General features: G+C 37.8%; 1 protein-coding gene across 1 annotated transcript in view; it reads left to right on the forward strand.

Moving 5' to 3' along the window:
* Positions 1–17,434, forward strand: part of dlgap1b (discs, large (Drosophila) homolog-associated protein 1b) — a 103,320-nt gene that overhangs the window by 16,230 nt on the left and 69,656 nt on the right. The window contains exon 2 of the mRNA XM_030756268.1: positions 17,117–17,202. The gene's annotated coding sequence lies outside the window, so the exon portion shown is untranslated. The remainder of the gene's footprint in view (positions 1–17,116; positions 17,203–17,434) is intronic.

Consider the following 17,434-nt stretch of genomic DNA (forward strand, 5'->3'; position numbering starts at 1 on the left):
GCACAGCAAATAAAGACGCCAATGTCTTTAAGTCATTAACACATTTAAAGAACACCATTCACCATATTTAACCTTTTTACAGTAACCTGCAAAACGTCTGCCAACCGGACAGCTAACATAATAGGATAGCTAACAATCAATGTGTGTCTATTGATTTAAACACAGCCCCAGTACAGCTAGACCACACAGTAGTGATGCATTGACATCCTCTGATTGCCCCAAAGCAAATGTCAATAAAAATAATTAACTGACTGTTCTGTATTAGTCAAGAAAAAAGGGAACATGCAGAAGAAACAGGCTACATCTATGGTTTTTACACTTATTTACTTTCCACAGTAAAGTTTATACTGTTCTGTGATTCTTTAATCTGCTGTTTAAGTAAAATAATAGCCTGTTAAAAACCAATTAGCTTTTATTTTTCTCATATAGGTAATTCATTTTGTAAGGCTTTTATTTTCATATGCATTTGAGACAAGGTCTGGCACACAGCATACCAAAAACTGCAGAAATCATTACATGGGATCATCGGAGAAAATCTGTGTTACCGGCTTACATTTCATCTTACACAGCAGTTTTGTTATTTTGTGTGTCCTTAACGATGATTTTCAGGATCACATTGTGTGCGCTGCAGCAAGATCAGCCCACTTTCCTGTTTCCATTTCAAAGGATCAGTTACTGAAGATTATATTCAATATTTTTTATTCTGAGACTTTTGTGCATCTAGTCAGCATTTATGCACATATTTAATCATTTACTTGAATCTATGCGTCGGTCTTTGATGGGAATCATGTGCGCCTGATGCAGGATAGTGGTGAAACAGACATGTGTTCTGTCCATTTTAGTCAACATTTAGACAACAACAAATAACTGTCAGGCAGCAGAAGCTTTCCTGCTTGTCAGTGTGATGTTGCTGGCTTCTGGGATCACGGTCTCCTCAGGTGATGGCACTTACTATAAGGCTGATGATATAACCACCGCACTTGCTGCCAACTATAACCTACACTTGACCCATCTTGACTCCTCTCTCAGCTTCTTTGGCACAGCTGGGCACGAGGAGAGTGGATAGTAAAGAGTTGGACACTGACTCATCAAAATTTAAGTGTAGTCAAACACAAGCATGTTGACAAATTATTAAAAACAAACAAACAGACAAGGCCTAGAGAATTCCAGTCTTTAAGTCTTTAAAAGGGTTTAATCTAACAACTATTGCATTTTTTTTTTATTAATCTGATGCTTATTTAATGTCTAACCATATGGGCTCTATAGAAGTTAAAATAATTACAGATTTCTAGAACCCAGTGATAGGTCTGACTATGGAAAAATAGCATCAATTCTCCATTTTTTTTCAACATCAGACATTATACCTGGCTGAGACATGGAGACATGGACACGCTTATTGTAAACGTTATATGTCTGAGCGCATGCACCTGGTTGTGTAGTATTCTCTCTAAGCCTTATTTTGTTCAGCATGTGTAATCCCCTTAAAGTCCCCACTGATAGCCTGACTACTTTCACTTCAGATTAGCTGAGGAAGAGATCAAGAAGCACTCCTCTCACCAGCATCTAGGACGACACACGGTTCCTTACAATGAAAGTGGCTTCGTGTAGTGTGCAACTATAGATTTGGATAGGGAATACAAAATAGAATATTAAATAGATGCAGAATATAAAATTCATATGCTGTGTAAGGCTGTGTTTATAATTATTCCTTGAAGTCACGTCCTGTGCACGTTCATATTCACTCGCACACACATTAGAATCTGTTTTGCATTCTTGAATGCAATTTACTTGGTCTGTTTGGTCGTATAAATACACTTTTCATATCACAAAAAATATTCATATCTTTTCTGATGAGCTTTTCTGATCCTTTTTTTTTAATAAGTCTTTTTATGTGTGATCCTACGCTGAATTAATTGTATAATTCACAGAGTTGTGAACAATTATACACGAGCTAACAAGTTAATGGGAGGTAGCATATAGTGTGTACACACTGATTTAATGACTTTATATGCTTCTTATGGGATTTCCTAGTGAGAGAGTGCTAGTGAGTGGCAGCCAGATGGAGGGTTGAGTGTTAGTCTGCAGGTCTGTGATTCACTCTCTGCTCACAAATGTTAATGTTTGGGTTCACTGCATGTTTAAATAGAAATGATCTGTTATTTATCTGGTTGGACTGATGGAGGGGTGGTTAGGTTAATGAGGTTCCATAGTAAAACATTAGAATTACATTTGTTGTTGTTATTTGTATTGGTTTGTAGATTTCATGTAATCCATTTTATTTGTATTTGTCTATACATATACTTCGGGGCCTGAAAAAATCTCCCAATGTTAACTAGTTAGGTAAAATTAATATCACGACCTGCACTGATTTCAACTGTTACAGTGCAAATGTCTTAGTGATTTCTGCAGTTATGCCGTTAGTACTGTTGCGCGTTTGAGTGGAAGAAAGAACTATGAGACAGAAATCTCAGGCTGTATTTACAAACACGCAATCCAAGGAATGTAATTTTATTTGCATCAGCTAACACACACACACACACACACACACACACACACACACACACACACACACACACACACACACACACACACACGCCAGAAAATGTGGACAGTGTCCAGAGGTCATGGTGGCCCATTGCTAGCCACACTCATCACCAGCCTCTGACAAGCAGACAAGAAAACACTGGAGTTCACATCATAAATTAACAATAACACTGAGGAACCAACACCACATAAATGCAGTAACTCCAATAACACTGCAACTTAACACATTAACAGCCACATGAACAGTCCCATGAGTCTCTGTACTAGTGGCCCCCCCCCTCAGGCCTCCACAGTACTTTTTTAATGCACTCTTAATCACTTCATTGTCAAGAGTTATTCCATATAATCGAAAGACAAAAAGTAATAACTCGTAGCAGCTCAGCTGTGTCTCCCATGCCTCTGAATGGCTAACCTAAGCTTTGTGCACCTGGCTCTGTTAATTAACAGAGAGACCTGGGATTGGTATTAATGCGTTCACTCAGCAGTAAGATATAGATCTATTCCTTCTAAACACATCTAAACATTACCTAACATAACAGCCAGTATAAAGAACAGTATATAGCTGACACTGGATTGACTCAATATGTTTATTCAAACAAAAAGAGTACAGTTTGCTTGAAAGGTGACAGTCCAGCAGTGCGTTGGGGAACAATACTATTAATGTGCAAGGTAGTTGTTGGAAATTTAAGAGATAACTGAGTAAAGTGGAGCAGGAGCATGAACATAGTGCCTGAAGCCAAATGAGCTACTGTACAAGGACATGTGCAGAGTAGTGCAAAATTATGCAAACAATGTTGCATAATTATCACAGTGAGAGAACAGATTTTAATGTTTTATTAATCTGCTTACTTGACAATGGTGTGATATGCGCTTTAAAAATTGTTTTTTTTTTTAAACAAGAATGTTGATCATATTGAGCAAGTCTGGCATTTCATTTATTCAGTCACTGTTAATTGAACTGTTATACTAAATTGACATTTGGGTTGATCATTGTCATCTTCCTGAGAATACTGTCAACAAATCTTGCCTCACCTGGCTTCCTCTGCTATAAAAATCACAGGTCCAGTGAACTTAATTAACTAACTGCAGTGCTGCTCAAATGAAACCATGATTGCAGTTAAACTGAAACAATGGCTGAAAACAATAGGAACATATCACTATATTTTACATAGTGCAGCAGTAAAGTGCTACTGTTGTAGAGGTCATATGTGAGAAAGGTTGTCTGCAGTTTTTCATTGCAATATGAATGCATAAAATATGGGAAATTAATCATTTTGTGTTGTCTGTCAGTTTATTATTATAGACAGTTATTTGGAAATTTGATTTGCAATAGAATTGTAAGTTTGCACAATGGTAGTGAGACCATATGTGTTGATGCTGAGATTTGCACTGGTAGTGGGAGTGGCAACAAAGGCTAGGATTAGTAATGAGTGTATCAGAGGGGCATGTTCGACAGTTCAAGGATAAAGAGTTGAGGTTTAGTTGCTTTGGACGTGTGCAAAAGAAACATAGACATACTGGAAGAGGGATGTGAGGATGGAGCTGCTGGGCAAGCGCAAAAAGGGGGGAGGGGCCAAGTGGAGGTTTATCGAAGTAGTACAGGAGGAGTAGATGTGTATAAATAGTGGTTTTCCTTATGAGGAAATTCTCTCTTTCATAAAAGATTAAAGTCAGCTTCTTAGGTTTGTATTTTTAAACATTTTTATCCATTCATGCATTTCTTTTCACTTATCCAGTTCAGGGTTGTGGAGGGGCTGGAGCCTATCCAGCTGTCATAGGATGAGATACACTGTGCCAGACTGTTGAAGGGGCTGACACCCTCACATTGATACCTACAGCCAATAAAGAACCACCAGTTAGCCTAACACTCTGTACTCTGAGAGGAAGCCACAGTACCCAGAAACATTTTACACTGGGATAAAATCCAAATCCCAGCTTGGATTTGAACCCAGGATCTTTCTACTGTGAGGCAACAATGCTAACCACTGCACCCCTGTGCTTCCCAGATGTTTTTTATGACAGTAGGAAAAAAAAGAGAGAGATTTGTTCTTCATGATATTCTGTTCTTGTGGTTATTGATGCATTTATGTTTGGGTTGTAAAGGTTACTTCTGTGTGGTGAGGAAACCAATTGATTTTTGAGAGACAAGAAGTGCGTACTACAGGGCATGTTCTGTTTTATTACACTGTATTCAGCCAGCCAGTGAGAGTAAAGCTGTCTCAGAGAAATGTGATTACATGTAACAAAGTACTCGAGCCAAAGAAACTGCAGCTTTTCTACGCTATTTAATGCCTTGTCTCATAACAGAAACTACAAAATTACTCAGTGATTTAAAAAAAAAAAAAACACACACACACACACACATTATTATCCTCTCTCATTTGTCATGTGGTCTTTCAATTTTGTGAAGATTATAGAAGTCAGGCTTTCTCAAATGCCGACCTATATCCCTCACAGACCTTGTTTTGTGTCCAACAGTTTCTCTTTTTTTTACCTAATCTGTTTGTTCCTTTGTGGGTTCTCTGACCAGCACGATACATCTGTCCTTCAGCTGTAACTCATCCAAGTGGCAGTCTAGATGCTCTTTCAGTCCCACTTTAGTTGCTGTGGATGACATGAGGGTTTTTCTCTCTCGCTCTCACTGCCAGCCCCACTCCATGTCAGGGTTTAACAGCGTGGTTAAAGATATGCTATGCTTACTGCCCTACAGTGTAGATAGAGCTTAACACTTTTACACAGGCACAGTGATGTGACGTTTACTTCCTTCAGCTTTGTAGATCTCTGTGAGAACTGTCTGTTTCTCTTTCTTTCATCCAATCAATTTATTAAAAACAGCAGAAACGTTGTGTTGCATAACCTTAAAAAGTCAAGAAAATATCAGTGAATTATACTTCTCAAGAGGATGTTGCTGTTATGCAAGCAGTTTTATGAATTCAAAGGATTAAGTGTTTTATCAAATAACCACTCTCTCAATTTATGTTTGAGCAATACAGGGAAAAAAAAGTACAGCATAGAACACTTTGGCACAATTGCATAAACAGCTCCTGGCAATCAAGCACCTTCTGTTGTTTGGCGATGTGTTGCTGTTTTTTTTGTGTCAATAATCCAGCCTGGCAAAGAAAATCCCAGAGTTACTCATCGCTTTGCTCTTTGTGGTCTGCTTTGGCCACAAATGGATTAGCTTAAGATGCAAAGAATTGCGAATCATCTCTGCAAGTGACTGATATTTCTTACTGAGTATTTGACTCACTTGCAACTTTGAGGTTGCAACTGGTGTTTGTCTCTGATGTTCCTGAGCAGCAAAATTTAAACATGCAAATGTATCCACCCGAAATCATAGTGTCTCAGTAATATGAGGGCAGAAAATATAGCCTGACATAAAAATGTCAATTATGCTTGATTTAGTGGTAAAATACCCAATTTTATTAGTTTATATTATAGTGGTCATGTTAATTGAAAACATCAACTGATTGTCTATATTTATGTTGTGAACAAATCAATGAAAAGACCAAAAGCAGCACTACAATCAGTGGGCTCTAAGCCTGCTATGGTTCTTGAAATCAAGTGCTTTTAATTCATTTCCTACTTAAAACATACACTCACCAGCCAGTTTATTAAGTACGTCTGTTCAACACAAATATTTAATTGGCCAGTCATTTTAGGGGATAATTGCCCTTTGCATTGGCATGCATTTAGGCATGTAGACATGGTCAAAGTATGGCTCCATCTTGCCTTGTATCAACAGTTCAGGCTGGTGGTGTTATGGTGTGGGGGATATTTTCTCGACACACTTTGACCTCCTTAGTACCAACTGAACGTTGTTTAAATTCCACAGCCTACCTGAGCATCGTTGCAGACCATGTCCATCCCTTTATGACCATAGTATACCCATCTTCTGATCGGTACTCCCAGCAGGATAATGTGCCATATCATAAAGCTCAAATCATCTCCAACTGTTTTCTTGAACATGACAATCAGTTCACTGTACTCAGATGGTCTCCACAGTCACCAGATCTCAAGAGCACCTTTTGGAATGAGCGATTCATATTATGGATGCGCAGCTGACAAATCTGCAGCAGCTGTGTGATGCTATCATGCCAATATGAACCAAAATCTCTGAGGAATGTTGCTAGCAACTTGTTCAATCTATACCACAAAGAATTAAGGAAGTTTTGAAGATTAAAAAGGGGATTGAACCCTGTATAGCATGGCCAATGAATGTAAATATTCACAAATAAGAAACATTGATCTACTTTTGTTTTTCAAAAAGGCTCAGTCATTTCCTAAAACAAATGAACACTCGAAAAAGAGCAAATAGTGCCGCAAATAGTGCCGCAAAGGGGATAATTCCCCTCTGCAGAAATAAGGCCCACTACTTTAAATTCCTGCTTTTCTGCCTGTGAGTCATGATATAATGTATACGAATGCAGGCTCTTCCATTTTTAAAGAGCCTTAATTCAGTGCACCAAGCATTTGCATGATTTACTACAAGCACTTAGTCTCTTACCTAGCATGTTTTCTTTATGCTTTGGTAGGTAAGAAACACTGATGACTCACAGGCCACAGTGCTGGTGGATTTTTATATAGAAAGTGATAGTAGGTAAACTTAAGTCTGTAGTTTTCTCTCTCAGTTACACTCCTTCAGAGATTTCCTTTTTAATGCACCCCTGCTTTCAACAGACCCATTTTCTTACTTTACACTTTGGACATGGAATTATAATTACATCCATTAATGATATATAAGGGCATCATAAAAGAGTTGTGAAAGAGGCTTCTTTTTTTCTCTTTTTTTTTTTTTTTGGACAGCCTGCTGCTATTTTTGTTGTGGATTTTTGTATATCAGGTTGGATATCTTGCATTTAAATATGTTATGTAATTGTACAGCTGCTACCTTGGCCAGAGCTCTCTTGTAAACGATATTTTGCTCTCATTGGGACTTCCTGGTTAAACAAAAGTAAAATAAACAATGAAAACATTATTCACTTTCTGCTTACAAACAATATTTGGCAGTTGTACAACACCAAACATAGCAGAGCCCTTGTTTTGATATCTAACCCCTCATCTCAGTGTGCCAGGGGCTACTTTTAACCACCACAAATTGTTAAAGAGATTTTCACAACAAAGGAGTTTATATTCTGGAAAATTGTACTATCACAGTCACCATCTTTTTCTCGCCTTCCGTACTGTCCCTAGCTCGCGGCAAAATGAAAAAAAATTCACCCTGAGCTTCTTGTGTGTGTCTGCTTCAGAAAATGTTGTATTTCTTGTGGCATGTTGAGGAGAGAGCATCTTTGTGCACATAGCATGCATACTTCTTAATATGCAGTATAAGGCTAAAAATAAGAAAGGGGCAAAAGGGGGAGGCTTTTACAGAGAGATAAAAGAAAATCTGGCAAAGAGAGGCTAATCAGGGTGAAGAAAAAGTATCATCATACCACCATCACCATCTCACTTATCGTCACATTCCCATTTTACTCCATTTATCATCTTTTCAAAGAACTTTAGAGCCTTGAGCTATGGGGCACATGCATTAAAATGCTTCAAAATCAGTGTATTTCCTGAATACTGAGGGATGTGTCAGCTAAGAGTAAAAAAAAAAAAAACAAAACAAAAAACCTTGCATTGCTGTGTTCATTCTCTTTTCTGGCATGTGTCCAGGACTTTCAATCAATTCGTTCACAGCAAGGACTCGGAAAGAAATTAAATTAGGTCCTGAGCATTGAACCACAGTTTCTCAATTGGTACAGAATTAGTTCACATTGATTTGGCCTGATTGGAGTCCCAAGCTTGTGTTTCCACTTAATCACCGAGTACGCCCATCTTTAGAACCACTATTTGCATGCACCCTTCCCCTCAGCTCATGTCAGTCTTTTACAGCCCATGGCAACCTTGGGAATTTGCATGAAATCACTGACCTGGACTGTTGCTGCTTTACTACTGCCACTTCTACTGCTGCAGCACAAATGTAATGATCAGATTTTGTCCTGTTATCATTACAGTGCCTTGTTAGAGTTAACAAAAGGCTGATGCTCTGCCAGGTCCAGAAAATTGTCCTCTGGTTCCAAAAAAAAAAAAAAAAAAGTTCTGATAGATTTCTGCTGTTATGCTGATTGCGCACTGGTGAGCAATACAGTAAAGAAAAAGCTAGGGAAAGATGGAGAAAATTGTCTCCAGGGAAAGTAAAGGGAGGACAGGAAAGAACACAGATTATGCATGAGAGAGAACAAAAGAATGGAAGAAAGTGGTGGTGGTGGTGGGCTGGGGGTGGGGGGTGGGGGTGGGGGGGTTGTGAATAAGGCTGTTGGGGCAATAAGCTTGGAAAGGGAGTGACAGAGAAAAGATAAGTGAGACAGTTATGAATGGAGAGGCAGATACAAGTGGAGATAGAGCTATGACAAGACTGTTTTTTGGTTTTTTTTTAAACAGTGCACTCCGTCTACTTCCATCTGTCAAAGCTAAGGCCTTGAAGGCGGGCATCTCAGCCGAGTTCATTTTATTAAAAAAAATGTTTCTGTTGAATTAATATGTGGAAATGTGCAACATTTTGGTGGCTTGATGTTTAAGTTTATATAAACCTCCATTTGACCTTTTAAAATCTGCATTTATATGACATGTATAAGGCAGTAAGTTTATGTACTAACTACTCGAATGTGTCACTGACTCATGGGCGATACTTGGATTTGATTAAAGGGCCTCAATGCAGGTGTGCATTTCTAGGTAACCTATCTCACACTGGAGAACTGAACAGTGAAAAATGTGGGCTATTTAAGTTTCTTAATTCTGTCAGGGCTGATGAGAGCTCATATAGAGTTTTTAAAAATGTCCTTCTTTATGTCTGAGGTCAGACCCAAAAGCTACATCTCAGACTCTACAGGCCTCAATTAACATGTTAAATATTAAAGTTCATGACACTGCAACTAGAAAAAGACTGAGCAAGTATGGCTTATTTGTAAGGGTTCCCAGTAGAAAGCATCTTCTCTCTTAAAAGAACATGGCAGGTTGGCATGTTCTTAGGTTTGCAAAGTTGCATCTGAATAAAACACAAGACTTCTGTAACAGTGGCCTTTGGACTGATGAGACTGAAGTGGAGGTGTTTGCCCATATTGTGTTTTTGCCATATTTGGCAAAAACCAAACACAACAGAACTCCTCTGTATACCAAAGAATTCTAGAGTGAAATGTGAGACCATCTGTCTGACAGTTAAAACTTGGAAACCATGATCTCAAGCACAGCAGCAAATCTACAACAGCATGGCTGATGAAGAAAAGAATCACGGTGTTGCAATGACCTAGTCGAATAATAAATTCCACAAACCTCAATGAACTGAAGCAACATTGTAAAGAAGAAAGGACCAAAGTTCCTCAATGATGTGTGAGACTGATAAAATGATGAAACTAATTTATACCAAGTTATTGCTGCTAAAGCTGGTTCTACAAGCTAGAACCACCTTTAGCAGCATATATATATATATATATATATATATATATATATATATATATATATATATATATATATATATATATATATATATATATATATATATATATATATATATCTGTAAAAATGAAGTCACAAAGATTTCAAAAATAAGAATCTGCATAGAGAGATGATAACAACAAAAAAATAGTGCATCTCATTTTGTACCTACAGCATGCTTCTCCTGCAGTAGTCAAAGATTATTATGCACTGAAGGGCTTATGGGGATTTTTATCAGCAAAATGCCCTTTGTACTATTGTGTCAAATGTATTGGTCATCTGCTGATAATTAAGAGGGAATAGTAGGAAGCACCAGCATTTGCTTCTTGAGATTTGCCTTTATAAGTCAAGTTTCTTGATGATAGATTTGTCTCACAGTGCTTTAAAAATCATACATTCGGCATGCCCAGATCTTTCAATAATCAGCAGTTGGATGAGGAAGCAATCTAATTTTTCAAATGTACTTATCTCTCCAGAAACATTTAAAAGATTGTTTTAAACTAGTTGAAAAATATGCTGCCATACTGGAAAATTTGAATTTGTTGAAAAATTAGTGTTTCAGATCAGAAACTAAACAGATAATTTTTAAAAAGAGATTTAGAAGTAGCATGAAGTATGACACAAATAACCTCCAGCTGCAAAATAAAACCTTTCTGTTTCCTTATTCCTAACAAAAGAGGTACATTCATAGTAAGTAAGCTTTTATCTCAGAAGGCACACAACAAAAGCCTCCTTTTTAAAGCTTTTACATTAAATATTGCAAACATTCTTTTGATTCCCCATCCTAAAATTACTCAGACTTGTATTCCATGCGTGTTTGCACATGCTGATGTAGGCGTGCACACATGCAAACACCTGCTTTTTAATAAATGACTACCTGTCATCAGTGTGCGGTTCTCACATTACAGCACTGTGAATTCATTAAGTGTGCCCTTTGGAAGTCTAACCAGCCAGGTGGGGTGCCGTCAACCCTCCCGCTTTGCCTCAGAAACACGCCCAGCATTTCAATTGCAAATACTGTACACATCTCAGTGCCCTTGTAAAAACCCTCAGAAAAACACACATTCGCAGTCAGACGCACGCATCTATACATCTAGCCATGGTTCATGTTTATCCTGCATCTGCCTCACTGGACAGCACAAGCTTGTCTGTATCTCACATGCACTCAGGTATTTTTATATACACCATAAACTGTTTTCTGAGAAGCAGGAAAAGATGTGAGACTGACACTGTAACCTCAGATGGGTATCCTGGTTAGTTTAGTCATTCACTCGATTAATTCAAAATCTGGAATTCTTTTTAATCACAGAGAGATTTGGTTGTATTTTGAATCGGATTAGTGTAAGTTTTGCTTCCGGTGGATGCAATTCTACAAGTTGACATCTGACTATCATTCTTTCTTCCATTATGTAATGCATGGCCCTCAGGATGTTGAGAGATGCTTACTGTATGCACATACATGACTGGGGTTGCAGTAATAGGGTAAGCGCTGATAGAAAATAAAAAGTCCACTGCTTGGACTAAGTTTCCTGAGCAATGCCAGTTCAAAGTGACCTGACACGGTCTTACTGAGTCAGCGCTAGTTTATGTGTAAGTGGTTGTACATGGAGGGGAGAGGGGAGGAGTTAGAGGCTCTTGTGGACTGGCAAAGCTAAATCTAAATCCCCCTCGTTTCTGTCAATAATTCTCAGCTTTTTCACAGCCCCCTCTAATCCTCTTTCTGATGTGACTTACCTCTATTTAGTGTTTACACACGCTTTAAACAATCGGGCACAAGTGCACTAACGGTTTGCTTGTGCGTGTTTTTATGTGCTTGCATGCGTGTAAGCGTGACTTTCAATCTGTGCAGATCTTGATCCTCAGCAGGATAAGGGTCCTTGCCTCTATGTGTGTTTCTTTGTGCTGTGTGCTAGCAGATAAGAAATAACACGATAATTTTGAGTTGATGTTATGAGCTCTTGCTCCACAAATTCCATCATTGTCCGAAATGAGCATCAACATCGGATCTGTTGCTGGCTGTTGTGAAGTCATGCTGCTGAGAAAATGTAATAAAGCAAAGAGATAATCACTGCTGAAGTTAGAATAATAGCTCTCTGTAATGGATCTGTGCTACACTATAGTGTAGAGATTATGCATCATGCTGGCCAGGCAGGGAGTCTGCCGCTGCTGCTGACTCAGTGGAGGCATAGCTGGGGCTTGGGGGGTTAATGCAGCAGGGCCACGGGCTGATCCATAGTCCATCCTCATCTGCCAAAACTTCAAAGGATGCCCCAACAGAGTCTAAACCGCCATCTCCTCCAGTCCAGGCTCTGCAGAACACTTTCCCCTCCCCTTCAGTGCACAGGTCAAACTCAGCCTCATCTTTTATGTATTGCTTACCATTGATTGTGCTCTTAAGAGATCCATGAATACAGAGGGGCCTATTTCCGTATCACACTCCAGCATCTGAAGGGTTTTTTTATTTATTAGCAAGAGAGGATTTTTTTCTCTCATTTGTTCAGTTCTCAATTTGCGATCATCTTTTTGGTTTGGTTCTTATCCTTCTCTTCTCTGCCTATGCAACACTCTTCCAACTTCCATTTATTTTTGCAGGGAAGGTCATAGTCATTTCTACTTTTGACAGACGTGTTTTGCCTTTTTAACTATTTATCCTGCACAGATAAATTATTCACAATTCAGGTAGTGAATACAGTAAAGTGGAGAGCTGCAGTTTACTTACAGAAAGATTAAAGGAGATGTTAGTTGAAGTAAAATCCTTCATTATATAACAAAGGTTATCTCAATAACTTTTGAGTGCATGTTTATGGTATTTAGGTCTTTTCTAGTGTATAATGTATTCATTTATGTTCATCCCTTGGCTGTTTACTCATTCATGAATACATATGTTGCTCCATTTTTAACAAGCCAACCCTCCCCCCATCTGTCTGTTTGTGTACCTGTGTTTTAGTGATGTGTGTGTTATGCACCCCAGCAGAGTGTGAAATTGAAATTCTCATCTTTATGACAGAGATGACAGGGCACAGGAGATGTGAAATCTCAAGTTTTTGCAATAATGCTTTTTATAGTGGCACAATATTTGTACCAAAAATATTGTTGCATGGCTCAGAAGGATAAGTTCATTCATAAATATATATAATGAATATCTTACAATAATGATTTAGCTTATGTATATCTGTTCCCTAACTCCTTCTGCACGCATTAATCAATCAATTATTCCTACATACTTACTACATAGGTTTTATTTTTACAAGACTGAAATCCTTAAATATTATATTAATTATATGTAGGAGTTGCTCTCAAAACACACACACACACACACACACACACACACACACACACACACACACACACACACACACACACACACACACACACACACACACACACACACAATCTATCTATCACATATATATATATATATATATATATATATATATATATAAAGTAGTAGCTGATTTCACAACAAAAGGCAATATTACATCTATGTTGTGTCTATGTCTATGGTGTTCTTTGTAAATAAATTTTGCTGAACAGTTTTTAGTGCAGTGGCACACTTTGGGCTCACTGGAATGTGTTGTTGTGCATATCTGTAGATAACTGTTCATCAAAACTGATGCTAATAGTGCCTGTAATTGATTACTTTGTCTTAAACAATGAATGTGTCACTTGCAAAGAAGAAGAATGATAAATATAATAAATATGTTTCTATTATTCATTTCCTTGGTGTTATGAACAACCGTTTTGCCATCTCACTATATACAGTGATGTAATGAAGATAAAAAGAATAATATGGTAAATGTATATACACGTCTGTGTTTTCATACATGAGCAAAGAGAACAAGCACCACAGGCCTGGCAAAAGGTTTTTGTTAGTATATATAAATTGGGGGTGGGACTCATCAAATTCATCGAATTAATTAGAAGCTTTGTAATTAATTAATCAAAATTAATTGCATTTTAATCACATTTCAATATTTAACATGAGAAATATTAATTTAAGTTTGGTTGATGAATGAATCAATATACATAAGCTTAAACTTGAAAATTTTATTTTCCCACCAGTCTACTACACAGACCAACGAAGGGTGGAAGTGCTCCTGTGATAAGCAAACTCCTAAAATTAAAGTTAAGCATCATAACTGGATAGATTTATTCAACATTAATGTCTCACTTAATATAGTTGGAAATTAATCATTCGCTCAGCTGTATTCCTTGATGTTGAAATGTGTTATGCTTGTTTTAACAGCTTATTTTGAATAAAAGAATTAAAATGAAACCACAAAAAGGAGCAAAAGTTCGTTCTCCGTTTAACCAGCTGCTTTTACACAGCTGTGCTTCGCACTCATGTTGCTAGGCGACATGAGCTACGCAGAGGTGAGGGCAGGCGACGCTGATATGAAGGCTAGCCGCTCACTTCCGGCCTTTGCGGTCTTCGTGGGCTGCGAAGGACCCGGTCTTTCGAAGGATGCGGCCCCTGAATTTGGACATTGTGCGTCAATATAATCTGTATGCCTGGAATTCGTGCACTGACAAACATTCCACGGTGCAAAGTGCGATTAAAATGCGTTAAAATTTTTAATTCATTATTTTCTCAGTAATTAATTAATCAAAATTAACTCGTTAAAGTCCCACCCCTAATATAAATATAAAGTTTTTTGTGTCCTACATAGCAAAACATACAATAAAGTTCTTCATGGTTTGAATTACGTGTTCAAGATCATTTTAGTCGTGGATAATACCACCCAAAACTAAAACCTCATAAAAACTCAATAGTCTGATTGTTTAGTATAAGATTGGAGCTAAAATGTTTGACAACCACAGTAGCTAGAAATATAAGCTCTTACTAAAGTCATCAATGACCTGAAAGTCATCAAGGATGTGAAGATCAACAGTGATTCACAGAAAGTTTTGGTCTTAGTACCACTTGATCTCACTGCTAACTTTAACACTGTTGATTGTAACATTTTTGTTCATAGACTTCATGATTTAGCTGGTTTAATTGGTCAGGTTCACAATTTGTTTTCAGCATTCCTGAAGGGTAGAAATTTTTATGTTTCCATTTATTGTTTTAGATCTGCAGAAATAAAAAAATTAATCAGGGGTTCCTCAAGGGTCAGTTCTTGGTCCATTGCGCTTCAATCTTTACATGCATCTGCTTGGAACTATCATAAAGAATCAAAATATATCCTACCATTCTTATGCATATGATATACAGTTGTACTTATCATGTTCCTTTGATGATCTAATTCTTGGTCAGAAATTAATCAGCTGCACTGATGACATTAACTCCTGGACGTCTAGAAACATTTTAGAACTGAATAAAGACAAGATGGAAATATTTGTTGTTGGTCCAAAAAGTCATAGACAGAAAATTTGATCATAATTATCATCCCTAACACAGTGAGCAAATCAGGAACTTTGGCATTATTTTGGACAGTGGTTTGGTCTCTCCAGTTGATCGCTGACTTGCTCAGTGTCTATGACCCAACTAGACATCTCAGGTCATTAAGTGCAGATCTTTTAACTATTCCCAGAATTAGATCTAAGTGTGCTGAGAGTGCTTTTGGTTACTGCGTCTTGGGAAAAAGCTGCTCGCTGACCTGAGATCAATTAGAACGGTCAACAACAAACCTAACTTTATTCTCACAGACTTACATTTAGTTACTGTTCGTTTGTGTATGTGTGTTTGTGTGTTAACTTGTAGTGCTTTGAAAAGTTTTTCTTGTTTTTATTGCGTTAAGGCTTAGTAGACTTACATAGGTTTTTATTTATTTATTTATTTATGTTATCTTTTTATGTTAAGTGCATTGAATTTACATGTGATGAAATGTGCTTTATAAATACAATTGCCATTGCTTTGAGTATAAGTTAATTATAAGTTACATTTTTAGCTTAGCTGACTGACATGGCACTTAATTGTAGAAATAGACTTTTCCAAGTTCAGGCAAGTCATAAATGACTTTATATCAACTTATGTGGCATTTGTTTCAGCTTGTGCACCATTTGGTTATCCGCAACAAGGAACCACAATAGAGCAGAACACCTGCTTAGACTTCTTTTTACATTCAGAGATTTTCTTGACAAGAACCCTGTAGAGGTATTTACTTCTAGAACTGAAGCAAAGCTTGTTTGTGTTATATGGTTTTCTGTGATTTATTCCACTGCTGCATCAAATTCTAATGAACTTTATATTGTCACACTGTTTTGGGTATCCGCTCATCCTTGTCATGTAAAGCAGACCTAGGACCCCTGGAGTATCAGTGCCCTCCCCCTGACCTGCGTGTGTCTGGGTAGATGAATGTGTATGCCTGTCCAAATCAAGTCCCACCTGGCGAGCGTCAGACAGACCACCATCTGTTCCTTGCCCCCACAATGAACTACCTGCCACCTCCTCTTCATCACCTTTATGGGATATCAGAAAGAGATGCTTTCTAGAAACCTAATTTGCAACTGCTTTGTTGATTCTCAAAAGAATAATGACTCTGGCTTGATAGGATCTAAGGAATATTTACAAAAAACATTGTAGTTTTTTCTTACATGAACCTTTCTCTAAAACCTTTCAGAAACTCTGCTTTTTAGTACTAGAGAGTCGTTGACCTGAGACAAAGACTGTTCTCACCCTCTCAAAACACCTCAAGGTCTTAACACACTAGATTTAAAATAAGCACAAATAGGCTTAAAATGAATTCTCCATATCTCCTCCCTCTTTTGGTGCTGTTTTCCTGAAACGCAGCTCCTCAAAAGACAAGTTTTAGGATCAAAACAAGCATGTTAGTGCTGTGATTTTACAGCCAAACAACGCAGGGCTTAGGTGATTATGCACACAGTCATTTAATGTCTTAAGCCTACTACTCGGTCCAAAGACTAGCATTTTCTTCTTGGGTCTGCAAAAAAGGGGTGAGGATTTGTGTACATATACAGTAATTTTCATTACATTATATGTATAATGTCTGAAATGCACCTTAAAAAAAGAGAAGGAAGCAACAGCACAGCATGAGTACATGGCACAGGGACCAGCATGTTAGCCAACAGAGCACCACAGGAGTGTTTTCATATGTTATAATATCATTCTGATTCTCACTTTATTCACTTCAAGGTGGAGAAATGTGCATACGCAGACAACAAGGAGTGTGGAATTAAGCACAGGAGAGAAAAGATGCCGAAGATGAAGCAGTAAAGAAGGTGAGTTACATTCTAAATGTTTGTTCTCCACTGAATCATTATATTGACCAAAGTGCTGCTATAAGCAGCTTTGGATGCAGCTTCATTAATGCACCGTGGCCAGTGACCACTTACAAAGTGGGTAAAGTAGTATAAAGAAACATCTTGACATATATAATATCAGCTTTATTAAAGCTACCTCTCAAAGCACCTGCACATTCATAATTCACAGTTGACCTTTTGCATTCAGCCT

Source organism: Archocentrus centrarchus, chromosome 20 (assembly GCF_007364275.1).
Source record: "Archocentrus centrarchus isolate MPI-CPG fArcCen1 chromosome 20, fArcCen1, whole genome shotgun sequence".
Lineage (NCBI taxonomy): Eukaryota > Metazoa > Chordata > Actinopteri > Cichliformes > Cichlidae > Archocentrus > Archocentrus centrarchus.